The sequence below is a fragment of the Jaculus jaculus genome, chromosome 17, assembly GCF_020740685.1.
Source record: "Jaculus jaculus isolate mJacJac1 chromosome 17, mJacJac1.mat.Y.cur, whole genome shotgun sequence".
NCBI classification, from domain to species: Eukaryota; Metazoa; Chordata; class Mammalia; order Rodentia; family Dipodidae; genus Jaculus; species Jaculus jaculus.
Window position 1 is genome coordinate 42,645,086 of NC_059118.1, and position 24,358 is coordinate 42,669,443.

At 40.1% G+C, this 24,358-nt stretch overlaps 1 protein-coding gene across 1 annotated transcript in view; it reads left to right on the forward strand.

Moving 5' to 3' along the window:
- Positions 1 to 778: 778 nt before the first annotated feature.
- Positions 779 to 24,358, forward strand: part of LOC101596637 (type-1 angiotensin II receptor) — a 64,960-nt gene continuing 41,380 nt past the window's right edge. The window contains exon 1 of the mRNA XM_004663635.3: positions 779 to 823. The gene's annotated coding sequence lies outside the window, so the exon portion shown is untranslated. The remainder of the gene's footprint in view (positions 824 to 24,358) is intronic.

Genomic DNA, 24,358 nt, shown 5'->3' on the forward strand with positions numbered 1-24,358 from the left:
TCCTTAGGCTTCATAGACAAGTGCCTTAACCTCTAAGCCATCTCTCCAGCCCTACAAGAACTTTTCAATGTTACTTGGTTTGAATTAGGAGCATCTCATGAGGATTTATATCCACCTTCATAAAAGTTATTGGCCGGTAATTTTCTTGTGATGTTTTTACCTAGTTTTGGTATCATAGTAACATTAGCCTCATCATACGTGGGCAATCTTTTCCCTGCTTTGAAAAAGTTTGTGAAGAACGATATTAAGTTGTCCTCAAATATTTTGTGATTTTGTTTCATTACAGCCTGTGTTGGCATTTTAATTAATGTAATCTGAGCATATGAAATAGGAGGAAATGAATATTTATTCTTTCATTTTATAACTCTGAAATTAACTTATGCCATCTATGATCCCTAACAGAATTATAAATTTTTTAACTAGTTACAGAAAAGACAAGGAAGTTCCCTAATTCCTCCTTAAATTTCCCAAAGTTTAAAAAGGAAAATGTAGAGGAACATTTATCTTGTCGGCTGCTTTACCTAGGCTTTTTTCCCTGCGGTGAGCGTGGATGTGGGAGGTGACCCTAAATGACAAGCACCGGGCTTAATGCCTCAGAATCCAGAAAGGGAGGAAACTGGGCCTAAGGGTCGCCCAGGGCGTGGCGGAGGAGGGAAGGCAAATCCCAGCCTTGTCTTCCTAGCCTTGGAGCAGCAACGCCCCCGCCCCCTTCGCTATAAATCTGGAGCGTCCTCGCTGCAGATTCTCTGCTGCTGCGCGTGACAGCTCGACAGGGACCGGGCGGAGCTGCGAGGGGACAGCTTGGAGTCTGGAACCCGGTGCGGTGAGTCGGGCCGCCAGCTGGGGATCCCGGGCGGGAGGGTCGCTTATGGTTTGTGTCGGGGAGACCCCAAGACAGCCAATTTCTCTGGCTGCCTTTACCCAGTCAGGTGGGACGCAGGGTGTGGGCGCTTTTGCAACGCGGTCCAACAAGTTCATGAAGGTGCTGACCGACTCCATTTTCGTGGTTACGAAAATGGGAAACAGCAGGCAAACTTCCCCTCCGCGCCCATAGATATTTCTGGTCTTCTGACTGATCTGAGTCGCTGCTGTGAAGAGGCCAGGAGAAGTTGGGCTGCTTAGGGTTGAAGTTAGGACTGCCCTCAACCTAGTCCACCCAGCAGCACCTTTCCCTCTTCCCCTGGAAAGCCTGGCCCTCTTCCTTAGTAGCCAAACTTCATCATCCCCCGGTTTCCCCAAGGTTCCTTTAACTCATGAAAGTAACAGACTGCCTGGCCCCTGTGCATCTGTAGTTGAGGCAGGATTTTGACTAGGGTTCATTTTCCAGGACTGAACAAAGCCTAGTCCAGGGCCCTGCATTCTCTTCTCCATCCCATTTTCCAGTTCTCTTAGCTGTCCAGCTCACTGGGTTCTCAGTGACAGTGTGAAGACTATGGTCTTCAGAAACTTAGGCTAATCTTTTCTCCCGGACCTACCATTGTCCCTCTTATCTTTGAGCAAATATCAGAGACCTGGTTACTGACACTACTGTTTGCTGATGTTCTCACTAAATATTACAAAACCCACCACCAAGCGCCAAGCGTCCAGGAAGCTTTTTTTTTTTTTTTTCTCAGAAAAGGTAGGGTGCTTTCTGCCCCCTGGGGTCATATTTAGAACTTGGCTACATTTATTTCCTGTATAATTCCTGGAAGAAAAAGTAACAGTGAGAGAGGGGAAATAAATCTCACATCCTACTGTTCTTTTCTATAACTGTTCAGCAGCTTGTGTCTCCTCTTTAAGGTGCTTCATCTCCAAAATGATTCTCTTGGTAATTGTCCCCAGAGGGTGTTGGAGCCCCGTGTACTTATTCCTCTTAGCATAAGCTTTAACTTCTTATAGCATTGCATAAGAAGGACCTAAGAGCTTGGGAGTGGATCACAATTGAATGTTTGCTCAGCGTTCAATGTCCCTACCTTAGATAGAAAGAAATAAAAATCAGAAGTCATGTCTTGTCTCCCCAAAGTGTTTTCCCTAGCCAGAAAGGCCTTATTTCAAAATCTTTCCTCAGGTTGGGATTATGTCCCTGGAACCCTACTCTATACCACCCATTCACATCAGTAGGGCATGACAGGGAGGTGCAGAGAAAAGAGAATGGAGATTCTCTAGCTGCATGGCATTAAGAGGATTTTTAGAGTGTAGGGAGATCACTCAACTGTGTAAAACACTTGCAGCATAATCGTCATCCCAGCACTGAGGTCTAGCTGAGCAGGTGAGCTCTGGGTTCAGTAAGAAGACCCTGTCTCAGAAAACAAAAGTGGAGAGTAGTAATAGAGGAAGACACCTGACATTGACCTCTGGACCCTACAGATATGAACACACATACCTGCAGACCACACATATTACATAGAAAAAATAGTGTTTGTAACAACTGAACCTCAAATCTCTGTCTTCAAAACCCTTAGTTCCTTCTGTTTCTTAGTTAATAATGATGACAAAATAAAAGTCTAAGATTACCCCACCAGGCCATGAATGGAATCTTAAACTGTCTAGTCATTCTGTTATATGCTCTGGACAAACATTAAATTTCCTATTTATAGCCACAATTTATGGGTATCAGTTTCCATAATGTGGCTGAAGATTCAAGAAGTAGCCCTTAGTTGCTAGGTCTCAGCATTTGTTAAGTTTTCATGATCATTGGGTTTAAGGCTCTTCCCTACCTGAGTACTCTTTTTCTTCCTGAGTTCAGTACTTCTCTTCCCATCCTGATGCCTGGACATAAATCTGCTCCTTTGGCCTTAAGGTGAATCAGATGCCACTTTCTCATCCCACAGAGGAGAAAGCAGGCTGTCTTCCACAGGAAGACTTCTTTCTCACCCTGAGACTTAGAGCATGTTCCTCCATCACAGTTGCTGTGATAGGTTCTCAGAGTTTCAGTCTTTCCTCTTTGTTTTACCCTGGATCCACAAGGACAAAGCAGGGGACCTTTCAGCTTTCTTGCCTTTCTTTGTCTTCTTTCTTGTTTGGAGGCCAAATGCATCTGCAAGTGAACTGAATGATTTGCTGGAGGTTTTGCTGGTGAGGCTACTGCTGCTACCTGTTGCTATCAGTAGTAATTAATAGTAATGACTAATTTTGATTTATGCTAGAGGGAAAATAAAGAAAAGCTTCACTCCCTACTTAACTAAAACCCAGATGAAGTACTTAGCTAAGAAGGAATTTGAAACACAGTTTAAATGCACACAGCTGGTATCCTCAGTGCTGTCAAGAGGACTTTTCAAGCAGATACCTGAGAGGAGCTATTATTTTGCTTTCAAATCTGTTACGTGTTTTGGCTTCCTGGTTTAAGCTCTTGTCCTTTACACTCATGCTCATCAGTACTGTACCTGGTCCTTTTCCTGCTCATTCATGACTGGAGCATATTAGAGTCAAGGAGGCTAGTAAATTAAGAAAATTGCTTACAAGTCCAACTGTTGTAAACATTAAAAAGCCGTCTTCAAGGTGCACAATGAGAGTAAACAAATACGAATCTGAAGGAATACACAGGAAAGTATCGTAGCTGTATATAGGAACAGTTTTCCATGTTGTTCAGTAAAATGGGCAAGTTGACTTTTCAACATGTCAGCATCGCAACACACTATTGTTTTTCTTCAAAATAGTTCTGAGAGCTTACTTTCAAAAATTACCTATGTCATTGGATTACATGATTTGTGTTTCATCTCAAATAAAAGCTTAGTAAAAAGCTATACTGACTTTTAGTTAAACCAGAGTAATTTTGTTCAATTTTCCCCTTAGATTTAGCTATCACTTTATCGCTTATTTATTCCAAGAAGAGAAAGAGAAAAAAAGGGAATAAGGAAGGGAGGGGAAGAAAGAGAGAATGAGAATTAGCACACCAGGGACTCTTGCCACTGCAAATGAACATCAGACATATGTGCCACTTTGTGCATCTGGTTTTACATGGGTACTGGGGAATCAAACCTAGGCTACCAGGCTTTGCAAGCAAGTGCCTTAACTGTTAAGCTATCCCTTCAGTCCTTTTATATTTGCAATATAAATTTTATTTTCTAAAAATTGCTTCTTTCTGGCTCAATATCTAAAACTACTTTAATAAGTACTATCTACTGGAATTTGTCTCAGGTAAATTCAACTGAGAGCCTATTAGAGTTCTAAAACATAGTGCTTCTGCCACAGAAATGTTAAGAGCCATCGATTCACTTATGTTTCATTAGTCAGTTAGTCTTTTATTGTCAGTTTTGATAATTGGAAATAGAAAACAAGAACAGATATCAAATATTGCTACTAAGTATAGTTGTATTGACATTAAATATTTGTTTACTTTGATTTTTTTCATAGCAGATGCACGCAAGAGTAAAAATATTTCCTTGCATATGAAAAGCGAAATTGTCATTCAAAATATTTTATTAACAAAGATTTTTCTATATGGTGCAATTCTGTATGACTGCTTTATTGTGCATTATTTTTGCATATCTATTTGGAAGAATTTATTTTTTTTATTTTGTTTTCAATTTTATTTATTTATTTATTTACGAGACAAAGAGGGAGAGAGAGAGAAAGAGAGAGAGAGAGAATGGGAATGCCAGGGCCTCCAGCCACAGCAAAGGAACTCCAGATACATGTGCTGTCTTGTGCAGCTGGCTTACATGGGTCCTGGGGAATCGAACTGAAGTCCTTTGGCTTTGCAGGCAAGCACCTTAACTGCTAAACCATCTCTCTAGCCCTATTTTGTTTGTTTTTGTTTGGTTTGGATCCTCAGTAGATTCCTCATCTGCCTACCTTTAAGTAGAAATGAATGTCTAGAGTCTGTTAGCTACTGTGACAGCTGCCTTCCCATATCCAAGAATATTTCCAATTGTTTTACAACATTTAAAGGCTTGGGAAACTAGTGAGCAACAAATTAGTGCTGCTTATAGTAGCAGTGTGTCTTTTCCTGGGTCACATTCCAGTACTGAATGTATTCCAAGTATAGAATTAATAATCCTTCAGTTTGATTCAACTCTGATGTGATTCTTATGTGTATTATGGGCATATAAGATGCCTTGGGCTGGAGAGATGATTTAAGGCACTTGCCTACAAAGCCAAAGGACCTCAGTTCAATTATCCAGGACCCATGTAAGCCAGATACACAAGGTAACATGTGTCTGGAGTTTGTTTACAATGGCTGGAGGCCCTGGCAAGCCCATTCTCATTCTCTCTCTCTCTCTCTCAAATAAATAAATTAAATTAAACATTTTAAAAATGAAAAAAAAAAAAGATTCCTTGATCTTCACCAAATGATGTTAAAATCTTACTTAGACCGATGAATTTAAATGTTCTTAATGATTGACTACAGAATAACAATAATGGAAAACTCATATATGGTTATGTACATGTAAAGAGAATTTATGTTTACTAATTTACTCGCTTGTGTCCTTAGATATTTCCTCATTTTATATTAATCAAAGATCCTCTTAACTGCTTTGGAAAGTGAAGATTTATATTTGTGAAATCTATTAGCACTAGCAGATTCTTGCCAAGGAAACAGTATAGATCTGTGTGATATTTGGCTCTTGAGGACACACCAAAGTATAAAAATGCTCTTTGCCCTACAGAGTTGTTGGCCAATCTAAACACATATTGAGAAAGAGAAGACTTTTAAAACCGTTCTTTGTGTCTGGCCTTTCAGACCAGGTAGAATGTCTGCTATGACTACTGTTTCTGTGGTTCCTGCTACTTTCCAATAACTACTGTTTCTTTCTGTTCCTCCTAAGAATATAGCTTCTTTGTAATGCAGTTTATATCTAATGCAAGTGTTACTTTCTTGTCTCTTGCTTGTTGGTGGGTTACTCATATTAAATGCTTTTTCAGATCAGTACATATTAGAATGCTGTGGTAAAGCTGCCTTTCTAATCTCCTATGGTGGTTTGATTCAGGTGTTCCCCATAAACTTAGGTGTTCTGAATGCTAGGTTTCCAGCTGATGGAGATTTGGGAATTAACACCTCCTGGAGGCAGTGTATTGTTGGGGATGGTCTTATGAATATTATAGCCAGTGTTCCCTTGCCAGTGTTTGTTACACTGTCCTGTTCCTGATGTTCACCTTATGTTGGCCAGGGGGTGATGTACACCCCCTGCTCATGCCATCATTTCCCCTGCCATCATGGAGCTCTCCCCAGTCTGCTAGCCCATGTATATACATATTCCCCCACAAGCTGCTCTGGTCAGATGATTTCTTCCAGCAATGCAAACCTGACTGCAACATCTCCTCTGTCCTGTTATACACCAGGGAAAGGGAAAGGCGGAAAGTTGATCTTACTAATTGGAGAGGAAGTCATTAATATCATTTTCAATCTAAAGAAATAGTGGCAACTTAAGAGTAAAGAGTATGAAAAGATAAAACTTGAAATATAAAGTTTGTGATTCTTAATGTGTTTAGAGGCAAGTAAAGGTGGAATATTAGGATTGCCTGGGAAGCACATGCTTACCGTACTCAACAAATCATCCATATCACCTTTCTGTCCCTTCTCTGTATCCTCTGTTGGGACTTAAATTAAAAATTAAAAACAGGGCCAGGCATGGTGGTGCACACCTTTAATCCCAGCACTCGGAGGCAGAGGTAGGAGGATTGCCATGAGTTCCAGGCCACCTTGAGACTACATAATGAATTCCAGGTCAGCCTGAGTTAGAGTGAAACCCTACCAAGAAAAAAAAAAAAATTAGCCATCCATAGTTACCTGAAGTGTCAGAATGCCTATGACATCACATGCAAAGTCATCACACTTAATATGTGTGTGTGGGAAGGGTGTTTACCACTTCTACCTCAATCAAGGTTTTAAAAAGGAATGGTATTGGATACAGGCTTACATGTCTATACCACACACTCACAGGATATTGAGGGAGGAGGATCCTTGAGTCCAAAAGTTCAAGATCAGCCTGAGCAACATGGAAATATGGCCTAAAAATTAAATTTAAAAATTAGTATTTCTTGTCCTTGTTTTTCCATAATTCACAAAAAATTATAATTTACCTTTGGGGAGGGTCTGACACCATAAAGAGCATGCCAACTCAAATTAGGTAGTACTTTTATAGCTTTTAGTCTAAGTGCTTGCTGATTGACCCCAAGTGTGGATTATAAAAACCATAGTTGATTATAGGCACTGAGTAGTCAGATCTGAAGCAAGTGGTGACTTATTGTAAATTAATAATTCCTCCTTTTCAATCCCTGAAGCATTTTACCAGTATATGCTACAGATGGGCTCAGATATATGTCTCTTGTTTTGACAAGAACCCATCCCATTAGTGTTGCTCAAAGAACTGATAAGTGTGGATTCCCTGGAATCCAGTTTGTGAGAAGATACGTGCCACCAGAAGGGCAGCCATGATGTTTTTAGTGATAAGCTTCACAGGCTGCTTGGATCTAGGACTTCAGCATTCAGGCAGCAATAATGGTACACTATTTAACATTTATGTTGAAATCTGGGGCAAAAATCAGCTCATGATGCCATGTAGTGGGGTCGGGGAAAGAGAATAGTACCTAGAAGGTGTCTAACATATAGCAGGCAGTTTCTTAATGCAAACAAGTGATAAATTACCAGTTACCACCCTTAGTGGTTTTAACAGGTCCAATTTCTGTTTGTAGGTAAATATAATTTGCATCAGGTGTGTGTGTGTGTCCATACTGAAAATTTTCACAATATTTCTTCCAGCACATGTCATATAATTGTAATTTTATCATCATAATTTTCTTTACTTTGTGACCCAAATTATTGTTGTTATTCAATTCAAATATATGCATGATTCTCAATCTGCACAGTATTCCTGTCAAACAAGAATGTTACATGAATCCAGACTTAATTACATGCCTTTCCATTCAAGTAATGTCACTTCACATAAAACACATTGTATGTATCATGCTATTACTTACCTTTTTTCCTGCATTCACTTAATTGTTATCATTTTATCTAGAATGGAAAAGAATTTGATGTGTTTCCTACATAATTTCTTTAAAGTGTCCTGGGCCTTTGGTCTACTGAAAGAAAAGCCTTGCCAATAGGACTAAGAAGCCACAATTTTAAACCATATGGTAAAAGAGCATAGAGTCATAAAGTCTTTTATATGGATATGTATCTTAATAATATTTAAGTGAGGAAAGTAATATCTAAAATATAAATTACAGGGCTGGAGAGATGGTTTGGCGGTTGCGCGCTTGCCTGTGAAGCCTAAGGACCCCAGGTTCGAGGCTCAATTCCCCAGGACCCACGTTAGCCACATGCACAAGGGGGCACACGCGTCTGGAGTTCGTTTGCAGTGGCTGGAGGCCCTGGAGCGCCCATTCTCTCTCTCTCTATCTGCCTCTTTCTGTCTCTGTCACTCTCAAATAAATACATAAAAATGAATAAAAATGTAAACAATAAAATAAAATAAAATAAATTACAAGTGTGGTTCTGTGTGCATGTGGTTTTGCAGATTCTTGTGAAAGTACCATTAAAGCCTGACTTAGGTTCTTGCTATTCAAGTGAAAGTAATTGGGTTACATAATCACTGATTTGTGAGTAAAATTATTTATTTTTTAATGCCCAAATATTTGTAGAGTATAAAAGATTAGAAAAATATATAATAAATCTGAAAAGCTTTTAAAAGTTATTAGGTTCAGACTCAATTTTTTTCTTTTCATCTTTCTATTTTGTATATGCATACCAAATTTTCTGTAGTGACTCTGTTACTCTTACCTTTTGTGGTGGTTTGATTCAGGTGTCCCCCACAAACGTGGGTGCTCTGAATATTAGGTTACCAGCTGATGGAGATTTGGGAATTAATGCCTGCTGGAGGTGGTGTATTGTTGGGGGCAGGCTTATGAGTGTTATAGCCAGTTTCCCCATGCCAGTATTTGGCACACTCTCCTGTTGTATTGTCCAACTTATGTGGGCCAGGGAGTAATGTCCACCCTCTGCTCATGCCATCATTTTCCCCTGCCATCATGGAGCTTCCCCTCCAGACTGTAAGCCAAAATAAACCTCTTTTGCCCACAGGCTGCTCTTAGTTGGGTGATTTCTACAAGCAATGTGAACCGGACTATAACACCTTTCTTGCCTTCTATTTGTCCTGCAGTTTCTATTATGTTCTTTTTAAAAAATATATGTTATTTTATTTATTTATTAGAGAGAGAGAATGAGAGCATCAGACAGAGCCTCTAGCCACTGTAGACAAACTCCAGATGTATGTGCCACCTTGTAGGCACTGGGGGATCGAATCTTAGTCTTTAGGCTTTGCAGGCAAGTGCCTTGACTACTAAGCCATCTCTCTAGCCCCTATTACTTTCTTAATAAATTATGCTGCATTTCTGGTCTTAGACAGCCACTCTTAAGTTATTGAAGCCAGATAGTTTCAGTTGTATGTTTCCTAAAGCAGAGTATTACAAAAGAACCTATAGACTTAACATCATTTTGATACTTTATTTTTTTTTATGAAGTAGATGGACACATCATATATTAGTACCATCATTTCCCTCCTCCCTGCCCCCATTCCACTAAAGGCCATCCTCAGTGGGATTGCTGGTGTTGCAGTCAGATTCACATTGCTGGTAGAAACACTCAACCAAGAGCAGCTGGTGGGCAAAAGAGTGGCTTGTGGCTTATAGGCTCAAAGCTCCTCGATGGCAGGGGAAAACGATGGCATGAACAGAGGGTGGACATCATCCTCTGGCCAACATAAGGCGGACAATAGCAAAAGGAGAATGTGCCAAACACTGGCAAAGGGAAGCTGGTTATAACACCCATAAGCCCACCCCCAACAATACACACTCCCTCCAGGAGGCCTTAATTCCCAAATCTCCATCAGCTGGTAACCTAGCATTCAGAACACCTAAGTTTATGGGGGACACTGGAATCCAACCACCACCGCTGGTATTCCTCCAGGGGTTGTGGGTTATATGTGTAGGCAGGAGTCAGTCATTTTAAGGGAAAAGGGCAGTGCCTCTGGACACTCCCTTGCACTCTGTAGCTCTTAAAATCTTTCTGTCTGCCAACCCCTCCTCTGCAAAATTCCCTGTGCCATGGTGGGTGTGTTTTAAGTCTACTTTAATGTGCCCTCAGCAGGTTCTGGGTTTCTGCTGTGGTGCGTTTTGTGAATCCTCAGTATCTGTCTCCATGACCCTGGGGCTGGTTGACAGATTCACTATTGAAGCAGCTTTCTTGCTCATTTCATCAATTTCTCTGTCGTTTTACCTAGGCCCTGGCTGATGTATGAGTGGTGGTTTATCTCCTGAGTTCTAGCTGCCTTCTGGAAAATAAAAACAGATTCTCCAAAGGAGACTGAGGTCAGCTTAGGTTCAATGGGATAAGCATTATTAATCATGAGAGATTCTGATGGGCGTAGCCTCTCTTTTGGCTAAAGCCTAGTGGGAGCTTCTTGTTGGGTTTCATGATATTGGTCTCCATAAAATTCTGACTAAAAGGTTCCTTTCCACTGAGCTGACCTCTTAGCCTCCCAACTAGGCTGGATGTCACTATTGCACAGGCATGTCCAGCTTGTCAGGCTGGTTGCTTTCATACACCAGTGTCCCCTGTTAGCACACAAGGCTGTTAGCCACTTTCCCTCAGCAATTCATTTACCCAGTGCTTTCAAGCACTATATGGGCAAAGTATCTGGGGAATGGCTTCCTTCCAGATTTGTGCCACATCTCTTGATGTTTTAAAAGAAGCGTGCATGTGCATGTGTGTGTGTGTACACACACACACACACAAAGAGAGAGAAATTTATTTTGCTAATTCACATAGTTCCAAAATTCTCCTATCTTATAATACTGTAGTTCAAGTAATCTACATAATTTTTTAAGTTTCTTACATAGAGTGCTCTTGAATAACTCTTTAATTTAAAATAATCTTGCTTTTAAATCTTCCAAATCCATTATAAAAACTGTCAATGAATTTGGCTATATAAAATAATAAATAAATGGTTAGATGATAAAAAATAAATAATAAAATTTCAAAGATAAACCAGATATTTGGAAAAACCATTTGCCACATGTAAAAATATAATTTGTGGGCTGGGGAGAAGGCTTAATTGTTAAAAGCATTTGGTTCCACAAGCTTGTCAGCCATAGTTCAGATCCCCAACACTCACATAAAAAGTCACAGTGGCACTTGTGTCTATAATCCCAGGACCTAGAGCAATGGGAGACAGTGTCAGGAGAATCCCAAAGCTTTCAGCTAGTCTGGCCATCCTTATGGTAAAAACAAGAGAGCTCTTATCTCCCCCAAGGTTGCAGAAGATTTGCACCCCGTTTTTTCCCCTGATCATCACATGCATATATATGTATGCCCTATGTGCACAAACACACAATAGTAAAAAAAAAAAAAAAAATTCAATAGTAAAAAATTTTAACGTGAGTTTTTAACATAATTTGTTTTGTTTAATATGAGAAACTATGAACAGTCCAATTGAAATATAAGCAAAGGCCATGAATAAGCAAACAACCAGAAAAAAAATCTTCTAAAAATATTAAGAAAATGAAAAGTTCAACTTCATATTAGAGGAATATCAATCAGAACAACAGATTAAGAAAAATATATGAAATCAAGATTTTTGGCATTATATATTGATTGTAAACTTTGTAGAGGATATTTTATAAATATCTATCAAAACACAAGAGTATACAAAAATTTGATTCAACAAAATTCTATTTTGGACTTATCCTACTGATATATTCAAGTACAACAATGTTTATATATAAATATGATCATTTTTTCAGCAGCTGAAGTGGAAATTAAGGATAAAACAAATAGGCAAGGGTCCCTGCAGAGGGGGGAGGACAGGGAGGAGGCTAAGGATGGTCCCAACATGGCTTTATACACTGTGTACATAACTAATAAAAAAAAAATAGGCAAACAACAAATTTGAGAACAAGTAAGAGCAAGCTGGTTCAATAAATTATTAAATGAATGCAGTAGACTTATGAGTGCTGAAGTAGGAAGTTCTGTTAGCAATTATGCCAATATTAACATTAATTACAGTAAAGAGAAGTAGAGTGTATATTTTAAAAGATGACATGAGTGTGTAAATTCTTAAATTTTATAAGGATAAACAGGACACTATTAGTTAAGGCTGGTTGGGAGGTGAATCTTGTGACCCGTCTAGAACCAGGACCTCTGCTTTGCATTCTTCTGTAGCAGCACCTTTTGCATGCAAGTCCCTCTTCTGTGAAAAAACAAAAACCTTTTTTTACAACAGATTTTTAAAAATTATGGTACAATAACAAGTATAAACTTCATATTAAAAAGAAAAAGATAATTTAGCAAAATTTAACTGTAAAATCATAAGTCAAAATCTAATCCATCATGTAGAATAAGACTACATTACTTTAGCAAATGACAATCCTTCTTTCTGTTAGTCTGTGTCTATGAGGTACTGGGGAAGATGCTGACCATAGGCAGGAAGAGGATCATATCCCATTAGAGTTGAATGCTATATAAGGGAAAATACATTCTCAATGTAGAACATGGTTTCTTTCTCTTCCAAAACAGTTGCAATATGTAGCATTCAATGCTTACTTTGTAAATTAAAAAATAAAAATCTAACCACATTTGTGAATCACTTTAATTTTCTTTTTTTCCAGACAATATAAGATAGTTTGATCTAAAATGGTTGGGGTTTTTATTTGAATAAGTCACTGGACCCCCTCTCTCCCTAGAAAGTTAGCAGCAGGTAAGGGTCTTATATCTGTAACATTGTATTTGTCAGTCATTTTCCTGATTGTCAGCAATAGATAGTACAAGACTATACAGAGAGGAGGGGGGGAGGGAGCGAGAGAGAGGGACAGGATGAGAGAAGGAGATACCTGCTGTTCTGTGAAAGAAAACAGAGGAAGCAGAAATGAAAGAAATTCTAGTTTTACTCCATTTGCTCCAATTTGCAGATTAAGAATATATGCATTTCTATTATTTAAAATGTAAAACACTTCAGAATTACTAAGATAAATACATCTGTGTATGTACTGACAACAGACCACAAGAGAGCTTTGCAACTCTATGGCAAAGATCATTTGTGGCCATTTTTCTTGCTGTGTAAGATGTGGGGAAAAACAACCAGGAAATGATTAAAGTCTCATCAGCCCCCTTGTGGAGGATACCTGCACTCACTCCAAGAATCTATAGATAATATTTCATAGGCTCATTCTTACACATTTATCCTTTGCTCCTGTAATACGATATGGGAAAGAAGTAAATAAAATTATAGAAGGAGGGCCTTTAAGTCATGTAGTAGGATGAATGTCATGGAGTCACACAGCAGAGCCCCAGAGACTAGTAGAAAGGATGGGGGCTACTTTATGTGTCCAGATCCTCTCATTTTTTGAAAAGGATCCCTGATTTAGCCAACTAGTTGGGGGGAACCCTCAGAGAACAAATCCTCTGCTTTCTCATTCTTTTTCAGGAACTTGAAAATGTAACTTCTACCATTCCATATATGCTGTGATTTAAATATATTTTATTTACATACATACATACATACATATATAATTTTTAAAGGTTGATGCTCACTGAACTTCTTTTCTTCTTGGCTGGAATCACATGAGCTGCTTTTTCCAAATACAGATTGTTGACTTGTTGATTGCTCTCTTGCCAAGGGATTCCCTTATTCTTTACCTTTAATCTGTTGGTATAAGGCCTACAGTTATACAACTAGGCTCCATCCAGAACCAGTGTGAATTAAATTTATGTTTAATATTTTTCTGAAGCTATGCCAACACAGGATGCAGGATCATGTATCAACATGATCTATGTGATTTTACAGTAATAAAAGTCTCATATTTTCTTATTTATTTATTTTTAAAATAATTTAATTTTTATAAGATTTATTTGCAGAGAAAGAGAGAGAGGATGAACTTGAGCATGCCAGGGCTTCTGGCCACTGCAAATGAATTTCAGAAGCATGTGCCACTTTGTACATTTAGCTTTATGTGGGTACTGGGGAATTGAACTCATTTCCTTAGGCTTTGCAGGCAAATGTCTTAATGCTGAGCCATGTCTCCAGCAGCTATTTAACTTGTTTACATAGGTTATAGTCTTACATCCCTTTGTCCCTGATCTCCATTTCCCTGAGGATCCTCCTCAGTAGGGTAATTGGTATTCACTGTGGTGTAACTAAGGCCTCTCTCAGTACCTGGTGGGTGGGGGGCTATGTCTTAGGATATTTCTATCAACCCTGAGGCTCTTACAATCTTCATAATATTCTTCTGCAACAATCCCTGAGCCTTGACATGTCCATTAGCAGTTTGGTTTAACATTGAGTTCTCTGTAGCCTATGTACTTTTAGTTGACTGTTTCACACAGTGTAAGTAGAAGCTTGTAATTAAACCCCTAGCACAATGGTCACCCACATATAAACATACAGCAGCAATTTAATGGTAACAACAATCTCTTAGGCACTGGAGAATTGGGTGGTTTACTGTTGGGGAAGAAATGGTTGGGACAAACTGCTAGAGTCAATCTCAAATTTGGTCCTGGTGCTAGTATAATTTACCAGGGTTGGTAATAATAATGTAGGTTCAGTTTCTGTCAAAAAGTTGAAATAAGGCTATTTAGTCTAGCCATTTGCTTTCTGTTGTTGGATTAAAAAGAAAGAAGATGCAGTGATGGACCCAGCACCTGATATAGAAAGTGTCCAATTAATATTTTCACTAATTATTTTTCAATCCTTATTACCTCCAAGGGAAGTAAAAAAACAGGTAATACTATGGGGATAGAATACTCCTTGTACCACTGCTGTCCAATCATTCTCCCAAAGTTAAAACTATATCATAATTTGGGAGGGTTTCAAAGATCTTCATTCCTGGATCATATTTTCTTTTTTTTTGTTCATTTTTATTTATTTAGTTGAGAGTGACAGAGAGAGAGATAGAGAGAGAATGGGCGTGCCAGGGCCTCCAGCCACTGCAAACGATCTCCAGACACGTGTGCCCCCTTGTGCTTCTGGCTAACATGGGTCCTGGGGAATCAAGCCTCGAACCGGGATCCTTAGGCTTCACAGGCAAGCGCTTAACTGCTAAGCCATCTCTCCAGCCCCTGGATCATATTTTTTATTCTTTTTTTCTTGTTTGATTTTTCAAGGTAGGGTTTCACTCTGGCCCAGGCTGACCTGGAATTCATGTAGTCTCAGGGTGGCCTTGAACTCATAGTGATCCTCCTACCTCTGCCTCCCAAATGCTGAGATTAAAGGTGTGTACTCTTATTTCAACCTAGTGTTTTACCTAGTAGAGTCATTAATACTAATTAATTAATATTATGCACATCAGAAAAAAATTAAGTACAATTAAAAGAATTTAAGTCAACTGCCCTCTCACTTTGGAAAAAAAAAAAAAAAAAGGCCTGGTGTGGTGGCACTTGGGAGGCAGAAGTAGGAGAATCACAGTGGTTCAAGGCCACCCTGAGACTACATAGTGAATTCCAGGTCAGCCTGGGCCAGAGTGAGACCCTACTTCAAAAACAAAAACAAAAACAAAAACAAAAAAACAATAAATAAATAAATAAAAGAGTTAAGTAGAGTCAAACAATTTTCAAAACAGTTAAAGAGTGAAATTAAAAATCTCTTGTGATTGAGAGAAGTTTGTTTTCTCTAAAATGCTGCTTAGTGTCTGCTTTTCCAGAAGAGAAATCTTTGGGAGAGGAATTTGAAGCTTTTAATTGGGGATAGAATGCTGATTACAGGCATTCTTTTAACTCACCCCATCTTTCCCATACTATTAGGATTTAGAATTAGAACTGCCTATTTTACAGTACAGAAGGGAATAGTGGCCAGACACTGACATATAACTGAAAACATTTCATTCAGGGGAAAGCTAGAGGTGGTCAATTTGGCCTTTATGTAGCATTTTCAAGGGGTGCACTGGACTTACAAAAGAAGTGTTTGTCTCCTGAAATCAGAGGCACTAACATCCTGGCAGTCATGTTCAGGTCAAATTGAATGTGTTTTGATTTTTTTTTTTTTTTTTTTTTGTAAGAAAAGTAAAACTCAAGGCAAGTTCTGTATGGTGTATTTTCAAAATAGTATGGCTCCTAGCATAGCTGCTTTTTGATGTCAGTAATAAGAGTGGTACTGGATAATAAATTCCTGAACAGTTATAAATAAGTGATGACATTTGTACTATTAATCAGCCTTAGGACCTGGAATTTTATCAGAAATGTTTTTTTTTTAATTTTTTGTTCATTTTTACTTATTTATTTGACAATGACAGAGAGAAAGAGTGATAGAGAGAGAAAGAGAATGGAAATGCCAGGGCTTCCAGCCACTGCAAACGAACTCCAGACACGTGTGCCCCCTTGTGCACCTGGCTAATGTGGGTCCTGGGGAATCAAGCCTTGAACAGGGGTCTTAGGCTTCATAGGCAAGTGCTTAACTGCTAAACCCAATCTCTTCAGCCCAATCCGAAATGTTTTTTGAGGTCGGACTTCAGTTTAGAAAGCCAGCTACCACATGCTGCATCTTTCTGTCAGTTTAATGCAACCTCATCTCCAGAGCTGCCTAAATTTTTTTAGTTCTCTGAGACCATGTAAGTATGATTCCATTGTTGGATTAGAGAAGAAGAAAGGGGCACCAATGAGTAGCTCTAGGAAGTAGAATCAGAGGCTATTGTCAGAAAGCCCTGAAACTTGGGAGGAGCCCTGGTGAAAGGTGTCTTCTCCTCTAGCTATGATTAAATCAGCTGCTTCTCTGAACAAAATTTGGCTCAGTTTACCAAACAAGCATTCAGATATAGTTCAGCCATTATGGTAGTGATTAAGTATACAGCTATGATCTACTTTTAAACAAATTCTAGGCTCAGCCAAATATATGAGACATGTCTATAATCCCACCACTCAGGAGACCAGAGTTCCAAGTCAGTCTGGGCTAGGGAGCTCTTGCTAAATATTTTTATTTCCTAATCTGTGGGAAGCAATGAAAAATAACAAAAGGAGGGCTGGAGAGATGGCTTAGTGGTTAAGTGCTTGCCTGTGAAGCTTAAGGACCCAGGTTCAAGGCTCGGTTCCCCAGGTCCCACGTTAGCCAGATGCACAAGGGGGCGCACATGTCTGGAGTTCGTTTGCAGAGGCTAGAAGCCCTGGCACGCCCATTCTCTCTCTCTCCCTCTACCTGTCTTTCTCTCTGTGTCTGTCGCTCTCAAATAAATAAATAAATAAATAAATAAATAAATAAATAAATAAATAAATAAAAATTTTAAAAAAATAAAAATAACAAAAGGAAGAAAGACATACAGATTATGGAAAAACTCCGCCAATTCAAAACACACACACACATACATGGTCTAGATAGATGACTCAGTAGGTAAAGTGCTTACCATGCAAGCATGAGGACCTGAGTTCAGATCCCCAAGCCCACATAAAAAATAGGAGTAGTACTGTATGCCTGCAACCCGAGCACTATGGAGGCTCCCTGGGAATTGCTAATCTAGCCATATTGGTGAGGTCCTTGCCCTGTCTCAAAAGATGCCAGGCTCCTTCACAGGCAGGTAGATAGTGCTGTGGAAGGACCAGGCCTTCTGGTTCCTCCCAAGGGGTTGAGAAAGAAGATGAGCATACAACATCTCAGAAACCTCTCCTGGCCACCAGAGTAAACAACACTGAGTCGGGAGTCTTTTCAAAGCAGGAACTCACAAAAAACTTGCTTTATTGCTATGAGCAGTTGCCTATATAATGTTAGGGACAAAGGCAGGGATTTTAGGATGGGGAGCAGAGGTAAGGGCCAATAGTAAACTATAAATATTGAAATGTTAATTACAATTGCCACACGGAAATGGCAGGCCAGAAGCCATTAGGCATCTTGCTGAGTCCTAGCTGGCCAGAGACAGGTCACCAAACTTTAGCTAGGCTCAGGAAGTTCCACTAGGCCTCATGCCTGGGCCTTTCAGAGCCCAACATCTCCCCCTTTTGTTTTTGTAAGAGCATTAGTCACCATGGCCCCTGTCTTAGGTTGTCCCCCTCTTGGGATCTTACCCATCATTGGGTACCATGTGTTTAGCTCGCTAAGAACCCACTCCATGGCCTGTCTTAGCTTGTCCCCCTCTGGGGATATTACCAGTCATTGGTCACATGGAGGGCAGAGGAGGTGGCAGTGGGCATCTGAGGAACTTAATTCCTGCATTGCCAGCCTGTGATAATGTATTTCGACCTGATGAAGTTTTATTGCCTCTAGCCACTGGTGAATAAATTGTGTAATTTTGTTAATTACACAAGGCCCAACAGTGAGAAGGAGAAGGAGGGGGAGGGGTCCAAGTAGAGGGAGAAGGTAGGGTAAAAAGTCATGTAGGCCTGTCCACAGTGGGCTGTCCTGGGGGTCCCACTGTCTGCTCTCCAAGTCTTCCTGGAGCCTCTTAATCTTGTCCTAGATGATTCCCGATTTACTGGCATAAAAGTGGCATTTTTCCTGTAAAAACAAACATATGCCTCCCTTTTCAGCCATTAGTAGGTCTGGTCCTCTCCTGTTTTGTAGGAATACCTCAGCCAGGGAATCTAGCTTCCAGGAATGATATCTACATCTGGGATTAAGGTGGCTGGGGCACAAAGGCCCATCCAATTGGTGGGCAGAAAGTCATAGGCCATCCCGCCTCCATAAACATAAGCCATTCCAGAAGGTGGGCAGCATTGAGCACCGGGCTCAGTTGTGTTAAAAGTACAGAAGGAAAGATGAATGTACCCCACACCTATACTGGAATTATTAGGGGAAGGTGGGGCCCAAATGCCCAGAAGAAACATTGGGAAAAGCTGGATGTGGATGAGGAAGGTGAGCAATTTTTTAAGGTCATATGGGCAACTGTGCTGCAAGCATCCGGAGAGGCCCAGATATTTTAGGTCTCTTGCTGGTACCCAAATGGGTCTTGTTCCTTTTACAAAGTTTTCCCATGGACAAAAATTCTATGTGCTTTATATAAGTTTCTATCAAAAACTCCTTTTTGTTCTAGAGTTTTTGTATTTTAATTATCTCTCAGTACAAAGGTTGGGAAACAAACAAACCCTTTGATCTTAATAATATAAAATAAATATTAAGGAATGGCCATCTCTTATCAGTAACTCTGAGTATATAATCTTGCTTACATGTAGGTGCTAAAGTCTTGCTGTCAAATGGCCAAGAGGTATGGATACAAGGCCAGCCAAATGGTTTTAGACGATTTCTTTCCTTTTTTATTTATTATCTTTTATGAACCGGGCCCCTCTGGGCCTCGGTGCAAAAAGACTGTGTCTGTCTTAGGTTGTTTTCTATGATATTTAGGCCTTACCCGTTATTGGTACATGAATTCCATCATTCATGCCCTGTCTTAGGTTGACCTAACTTGAGAGAATCTTACCCATCTTTGACTACCAGCCTCTGCAGGGGCTTTAAGATAATGTCTCAGGAAGCTGGGGTCGGGTCCATAGCTTTATCCCATGTATTTCTGTATGGCTATACATAAAGGATCTTAAAAGGCATTTAACAAGTATGGGCAGCAGACACAGAATGAGCAAAAGACAAACACCTGTAGTAGCAAAGCTTCCTATCTAAGAAGTGAGAGAATCCATGGGCAGCAGACACAGAATGAGCAAAAGACAAACACCTGTAGTAGCAAAGCTTCCTATCTAAGAAGTGAGAGAATCCCATCTAGGCAAGGCAGACTTAAAAGCAGATATTAAGTCATCAGCAGCTTTAGCTGCATCAAAAGTAAGATGATTATTTTGCAAAGATAAAATCTCTGATTGTAACTGAATTAGATATGTCAAATACCTCTTAAATGCATTTTCCTAATGCTGTTGACTGTTACTATATTTTCTAGAAGTAACATAAATCCATTGAAAATCTACATGACATTCCAAATGAGTTTTAACTTTTAACTCTAGTATATAGAGCGCCTAACAGGTGAAACTATCTAGGGTAAGGATCAAGCCCAAGATCTTAAAGGGAGTTACAGCTTGAACTTTCTCAGGAGCTACTTTAAAGCTATGAGTATGAAGGAGAGTTAGACATTAAAAGTACAAGTCTAAAGCCAAAAGCCACAGCACACTTCAGGAACTCCTGCTAGGCACACTTTGTATATCTTTAGATTGAAATCTGAAACCCACCATCACACCTTAAGATAAACAATTGAATATATTGGGGCCATTTATTTTAATTACCATATTTCACCCTAGGCTCCCAATAGATTTATAACTATCACACATTATAAATTAGAAAAAATTAAAATATTTAGGATAAATAATATTTAGGGTAAATAATGCCTTTTTAGTTGGTCATGTGGGGGTAAGGATTCCCCCTTTTGTTCTTGTAATTGAGACTTAAGAGTTTGATTATATCTTTTAATGATAGCCTGGCCCCAAGGGTTGTATGGAATGCCTGTGGAATGTGAAATTTTTCAGGTCTGGAGAAAATCTATAAAGGCCTTGCTTATGAAGCAGGGTCCATTATCTGTTTTAATTTGATCAGGCAACCCAAGAGTGGTAAAAACATTGAAGCATATGACTAATGGCATGTTTAAATTTTTTCCCCCAGCATGTGCTGATGCCCAGTAGGCGTGGGAAAAGGTCAGTGAGCCCAGTCACCACGAGATGGTGGACTTCTCCCCTGTCCCCACCTGGGTCAGTCCAAGAGGGCCACATGGCAGTCTCCCAGGAGGTGGATTGCCCACCATTTTCCAGTAGGGGAGGGTCGGGCACAAGCTGCCGGGCGGGGGGGGGGGGACCATCTATTTAAATTTCCAAATTCCACCCCTGGCTCCCAATAGATTTATAACTATCATATATTATAAATTGTACTTAGCTTAATTTTAAAGGTCCCCACAGTCTTGACCAATTTAAGATATTAAGATCTGTAAAATTAAAGCCCGGCGTGGTGGTGCATGCCTTTAATCTTTAAACTCGGGAGGCAGAGGTAGGGGGATTGCCATGAGTTCAAGGCCACCCTGAGATGACAGAGTTAATTCCAGGTCAGCCTGGACCAGAGTGAGACCCTACCTCGAAAAAAAAAAAAAAAATCTGTAAAATTAAACAAGTTACATATAAAGACACAGAGTAAACATTTTTAACTGGCATAAGGCATAACAAGGAGAGACTAAAACAATGTAAACTGAACCATCATAACCTAAAATTAGTCTCAGTGCCTGTAATTTTAACTTGCTTGAGGTTTTTTAGCTTAAAATTTTAAGTCTCAGCCAGGAGTGGTGGTGCACACCTTTAATCCCAGCACACAGGAGGTGGAAGTAGGAGAATTACCATGAGTTTTAGGCCACTCTGAGGCTCCATAGGGAATTCCAGGTTAGCCTGGGCTAGAGTGAAACCCTACCTCAAGAAACCAAAACAAATACAAGCCTTTAGAAATACAAAAGCCACAGATGCAGCTTGCTAGGACCCATTCACAAACAGAAAAGCTGCCAGCAAACCAGAAGTGAATGGAAAGAGAAAGGGAATGAAGAGATGTTGACAAGTAAATACAGGTTATAGAAGCAAAGTTTAGTGCATTAAATATGAAGGCTGCCTCATAACTCATGAGGGTACACTCACCTGCACATGTACACTGATTACCTCCTCAACGACTGCCTCTCCCGGGGGCACTAGTCTGCCAGGGTCCCATAGCCCCACATTGGGCACCAGATTCTGGGCTCCTTCCTGGACAGGTAGGTAGTGCTGTGGAAGGACCAGGCCTGCTGGTTCCTCCCAAGGGGTTGAGGAGGAAGATGAGCGTATGACATCTCAGAAACCTCCTGGCCACTGGAGAGAAACCACACTGAGTCGGGAGTCTTTTCGAAGCAGGAACTCACAAAAAACTCACGTCAGCCAGGCGTGGTGGCACATGCCTTTAATCCTAGCGCTTGGGAGGCAGAGGTAGGAGGATCGCCATGAGTTCAAGGCCACCCTGAGACTCCATAGTGAATTCCAGGTCAGCCTGGGCTAAAGTGAGACCCTACCTCAAAAAAACAAAAAAAAATAAAAATAAAAAAATAAACAAAACCCTGACTTTATTGCTATTAGCAGTTGCCTATATCATGTTGGGGAAGAAGGCGGGGATTTTAGGATGGGGACAGAGGTAAGGGCCAATAGTAAACTGTAACTATTGAAATGGTAATTACAATTGCAACACGGAAGTGGCAGGCCAGAAGCCATTAGGCGTCTTGCTGAGTCCTAGCTGGCCAGAGACAGGTCACCAAACTTTAGCTAGGCTCAGGAAGTTCCACTATGTCTCATGCCTGGGCCTTTCAGAGCCCAATAAAAAGATAAATAAATAAATAAATAAGGTGGAGAGCAATTGAGGAGGCCACCTAACATTCATCTCAGTCCACACACATATGCATGTGTGCCCACACATATGAACATAGACACACATATTTGTTTTTTCTTAGTCACAGCATTTATATACTTTTTAAGAGTTAGTTCATTTGAAATTTTTCACAGAGTAATTTTATTCATACTTATAAGTGGATGATCTCACATACACAATTTCAAATATATCTATGTAGAATTTTCTTGTTAAACTTGAATATATAATAATGTAAGGTTCATACAACCTGAGCTAGAATGAATAATATTTTAAACTGGAAGGATCCAGAAAATACTTGACATTCTGTGGTATTCTAGGACTCAATTACACTGTTCAGAGAAGGAGAGCTCACTAAACATGTGACAGCATATTGGACAGCTCTATCCCTATCACCTCAAGAATTCCATGTACAGGCCCACAGACATGGTATTAAGGGTTAACATTGTAGTCCCAGTGCAAATGAAGTGTACTATGTGTCCTTATGGTGCCATCCTTGTGTAGAAGTACAACTACATAAATGAGCACTTGAAGGAAAAACACTGCTTTTGACTCAAGTTTGGACTCAAAGTAACTCTTTGATACTGTTTTCCCAAGAATATCTGGGTAGGTAAATCAGCCTATGGTTAAATTCTAGAAAGGGTTTAAAAAGACCTATGGTTACTGTTGCAGTCAGGCTCACATTGCTGGTAGAAATCACCACCAAGAGCAGATTTTGAGGAAAAAGGAATTAGTTTTGCTTATAGGCTTGAGAGGGAAGCTCTATCATGGCAGGGGGAAATGATGGCTTGAGCAGAGGGTGGACATCACCCCACTGGCCAACACAAGGGACCATAGTAATAGAAGAGTATGTCAAACACTAGCAAAGAGGGAGCTGGATATAACACTCATAAGCCTGCCCCTAACAATACATTGCCTCCAGGAGGCATTAATACCCAAATCTCCATTACTGTGAACCTAGCATTCAGAACACCTAAGTTTATGGGGGACACCACATTCCACCCCTGACCCCCATAAACTGATAACCATACATGATGTAAAATGCAATGCATTTATCCAACTTTAAAAATCACCATAGTTTTTATCAATTCCAATGATGTTTATACATCCTCATAATCCAAGGATTTTTTAAAATTTTTATTTATATTTGAAAGAGGGGAAGAGGAAGAGAGAGAGAGAGAGAATGGATACACCAGGGCTTCCAGCCACTGCAAACAAGATGCATGTGCCACCTTGTGCATCTGGCTTTCGTGGGTCCTGGGGAATCGAACTGAGCTCCTTTGACTTTTCAGCCAAGTGCCATAACCACAAAGCCATCTCTCCAGTCCAAATCCAAGTATTTTTTAACTGAACCATAATACCAAAAAATAACCTTAAAAACCCATAATGGTACAGAATAAACATTCATACTACAAAAGATGGCATTGGGCATAGCAAAGAATATTTAGTCAATACAAGATTTAAAAACAACTGGGGCAAACATCAAATTCTATAGCTTCAAGTCCAACAACTGTAGTCTGTGACAAATCTCCAAGTCCAATAATTCTAACCAGCAACAAGTCTGTGGTATTACAATGCTGCCCCTCCAGCTAGGCTATTCACAGTCCTGGAAAACTTTATCCAGGGCAGACAGCTCTCCTAAGCAGCCATCTCATGGTCCTGGCATCTCCACTGGATCACCACTGCAGGCTATGGTTCATCCTCTCAGCTCCATTGGGGTCTCCATGCAGGCATCCAGCACACCTGCTTCACACTGCCCATGGCCATTTCCAAAACACAAGACCATGTTTTGCAAACTCAATGACCCTCTCTTCCCTGCATTTCTTATACTCCACAATACCAGGTAGGGTGCCAATTTCTTAATCCAGGGGAGGGAATAAAGCAAACTTTGAAGAGAAGGAGGCTCCTTCAGCACTCAGGCCCCTTCAAAAAAGTCTACATGCTTCCTGTTGCCCCAGTGCAGGTCAGCTGGCCCAACCTCAAAGGTTGTAATCTCTCAATTGTAGCTGAATGGGCAGCAGATCACCCAAAAATTTTTCTTTCTGTTCTGTAGCCCTCTGCTCACACCAGTTCATTTCTATGCAAAGCAATCCTGTACAACTTCTCAGGGCATGGGC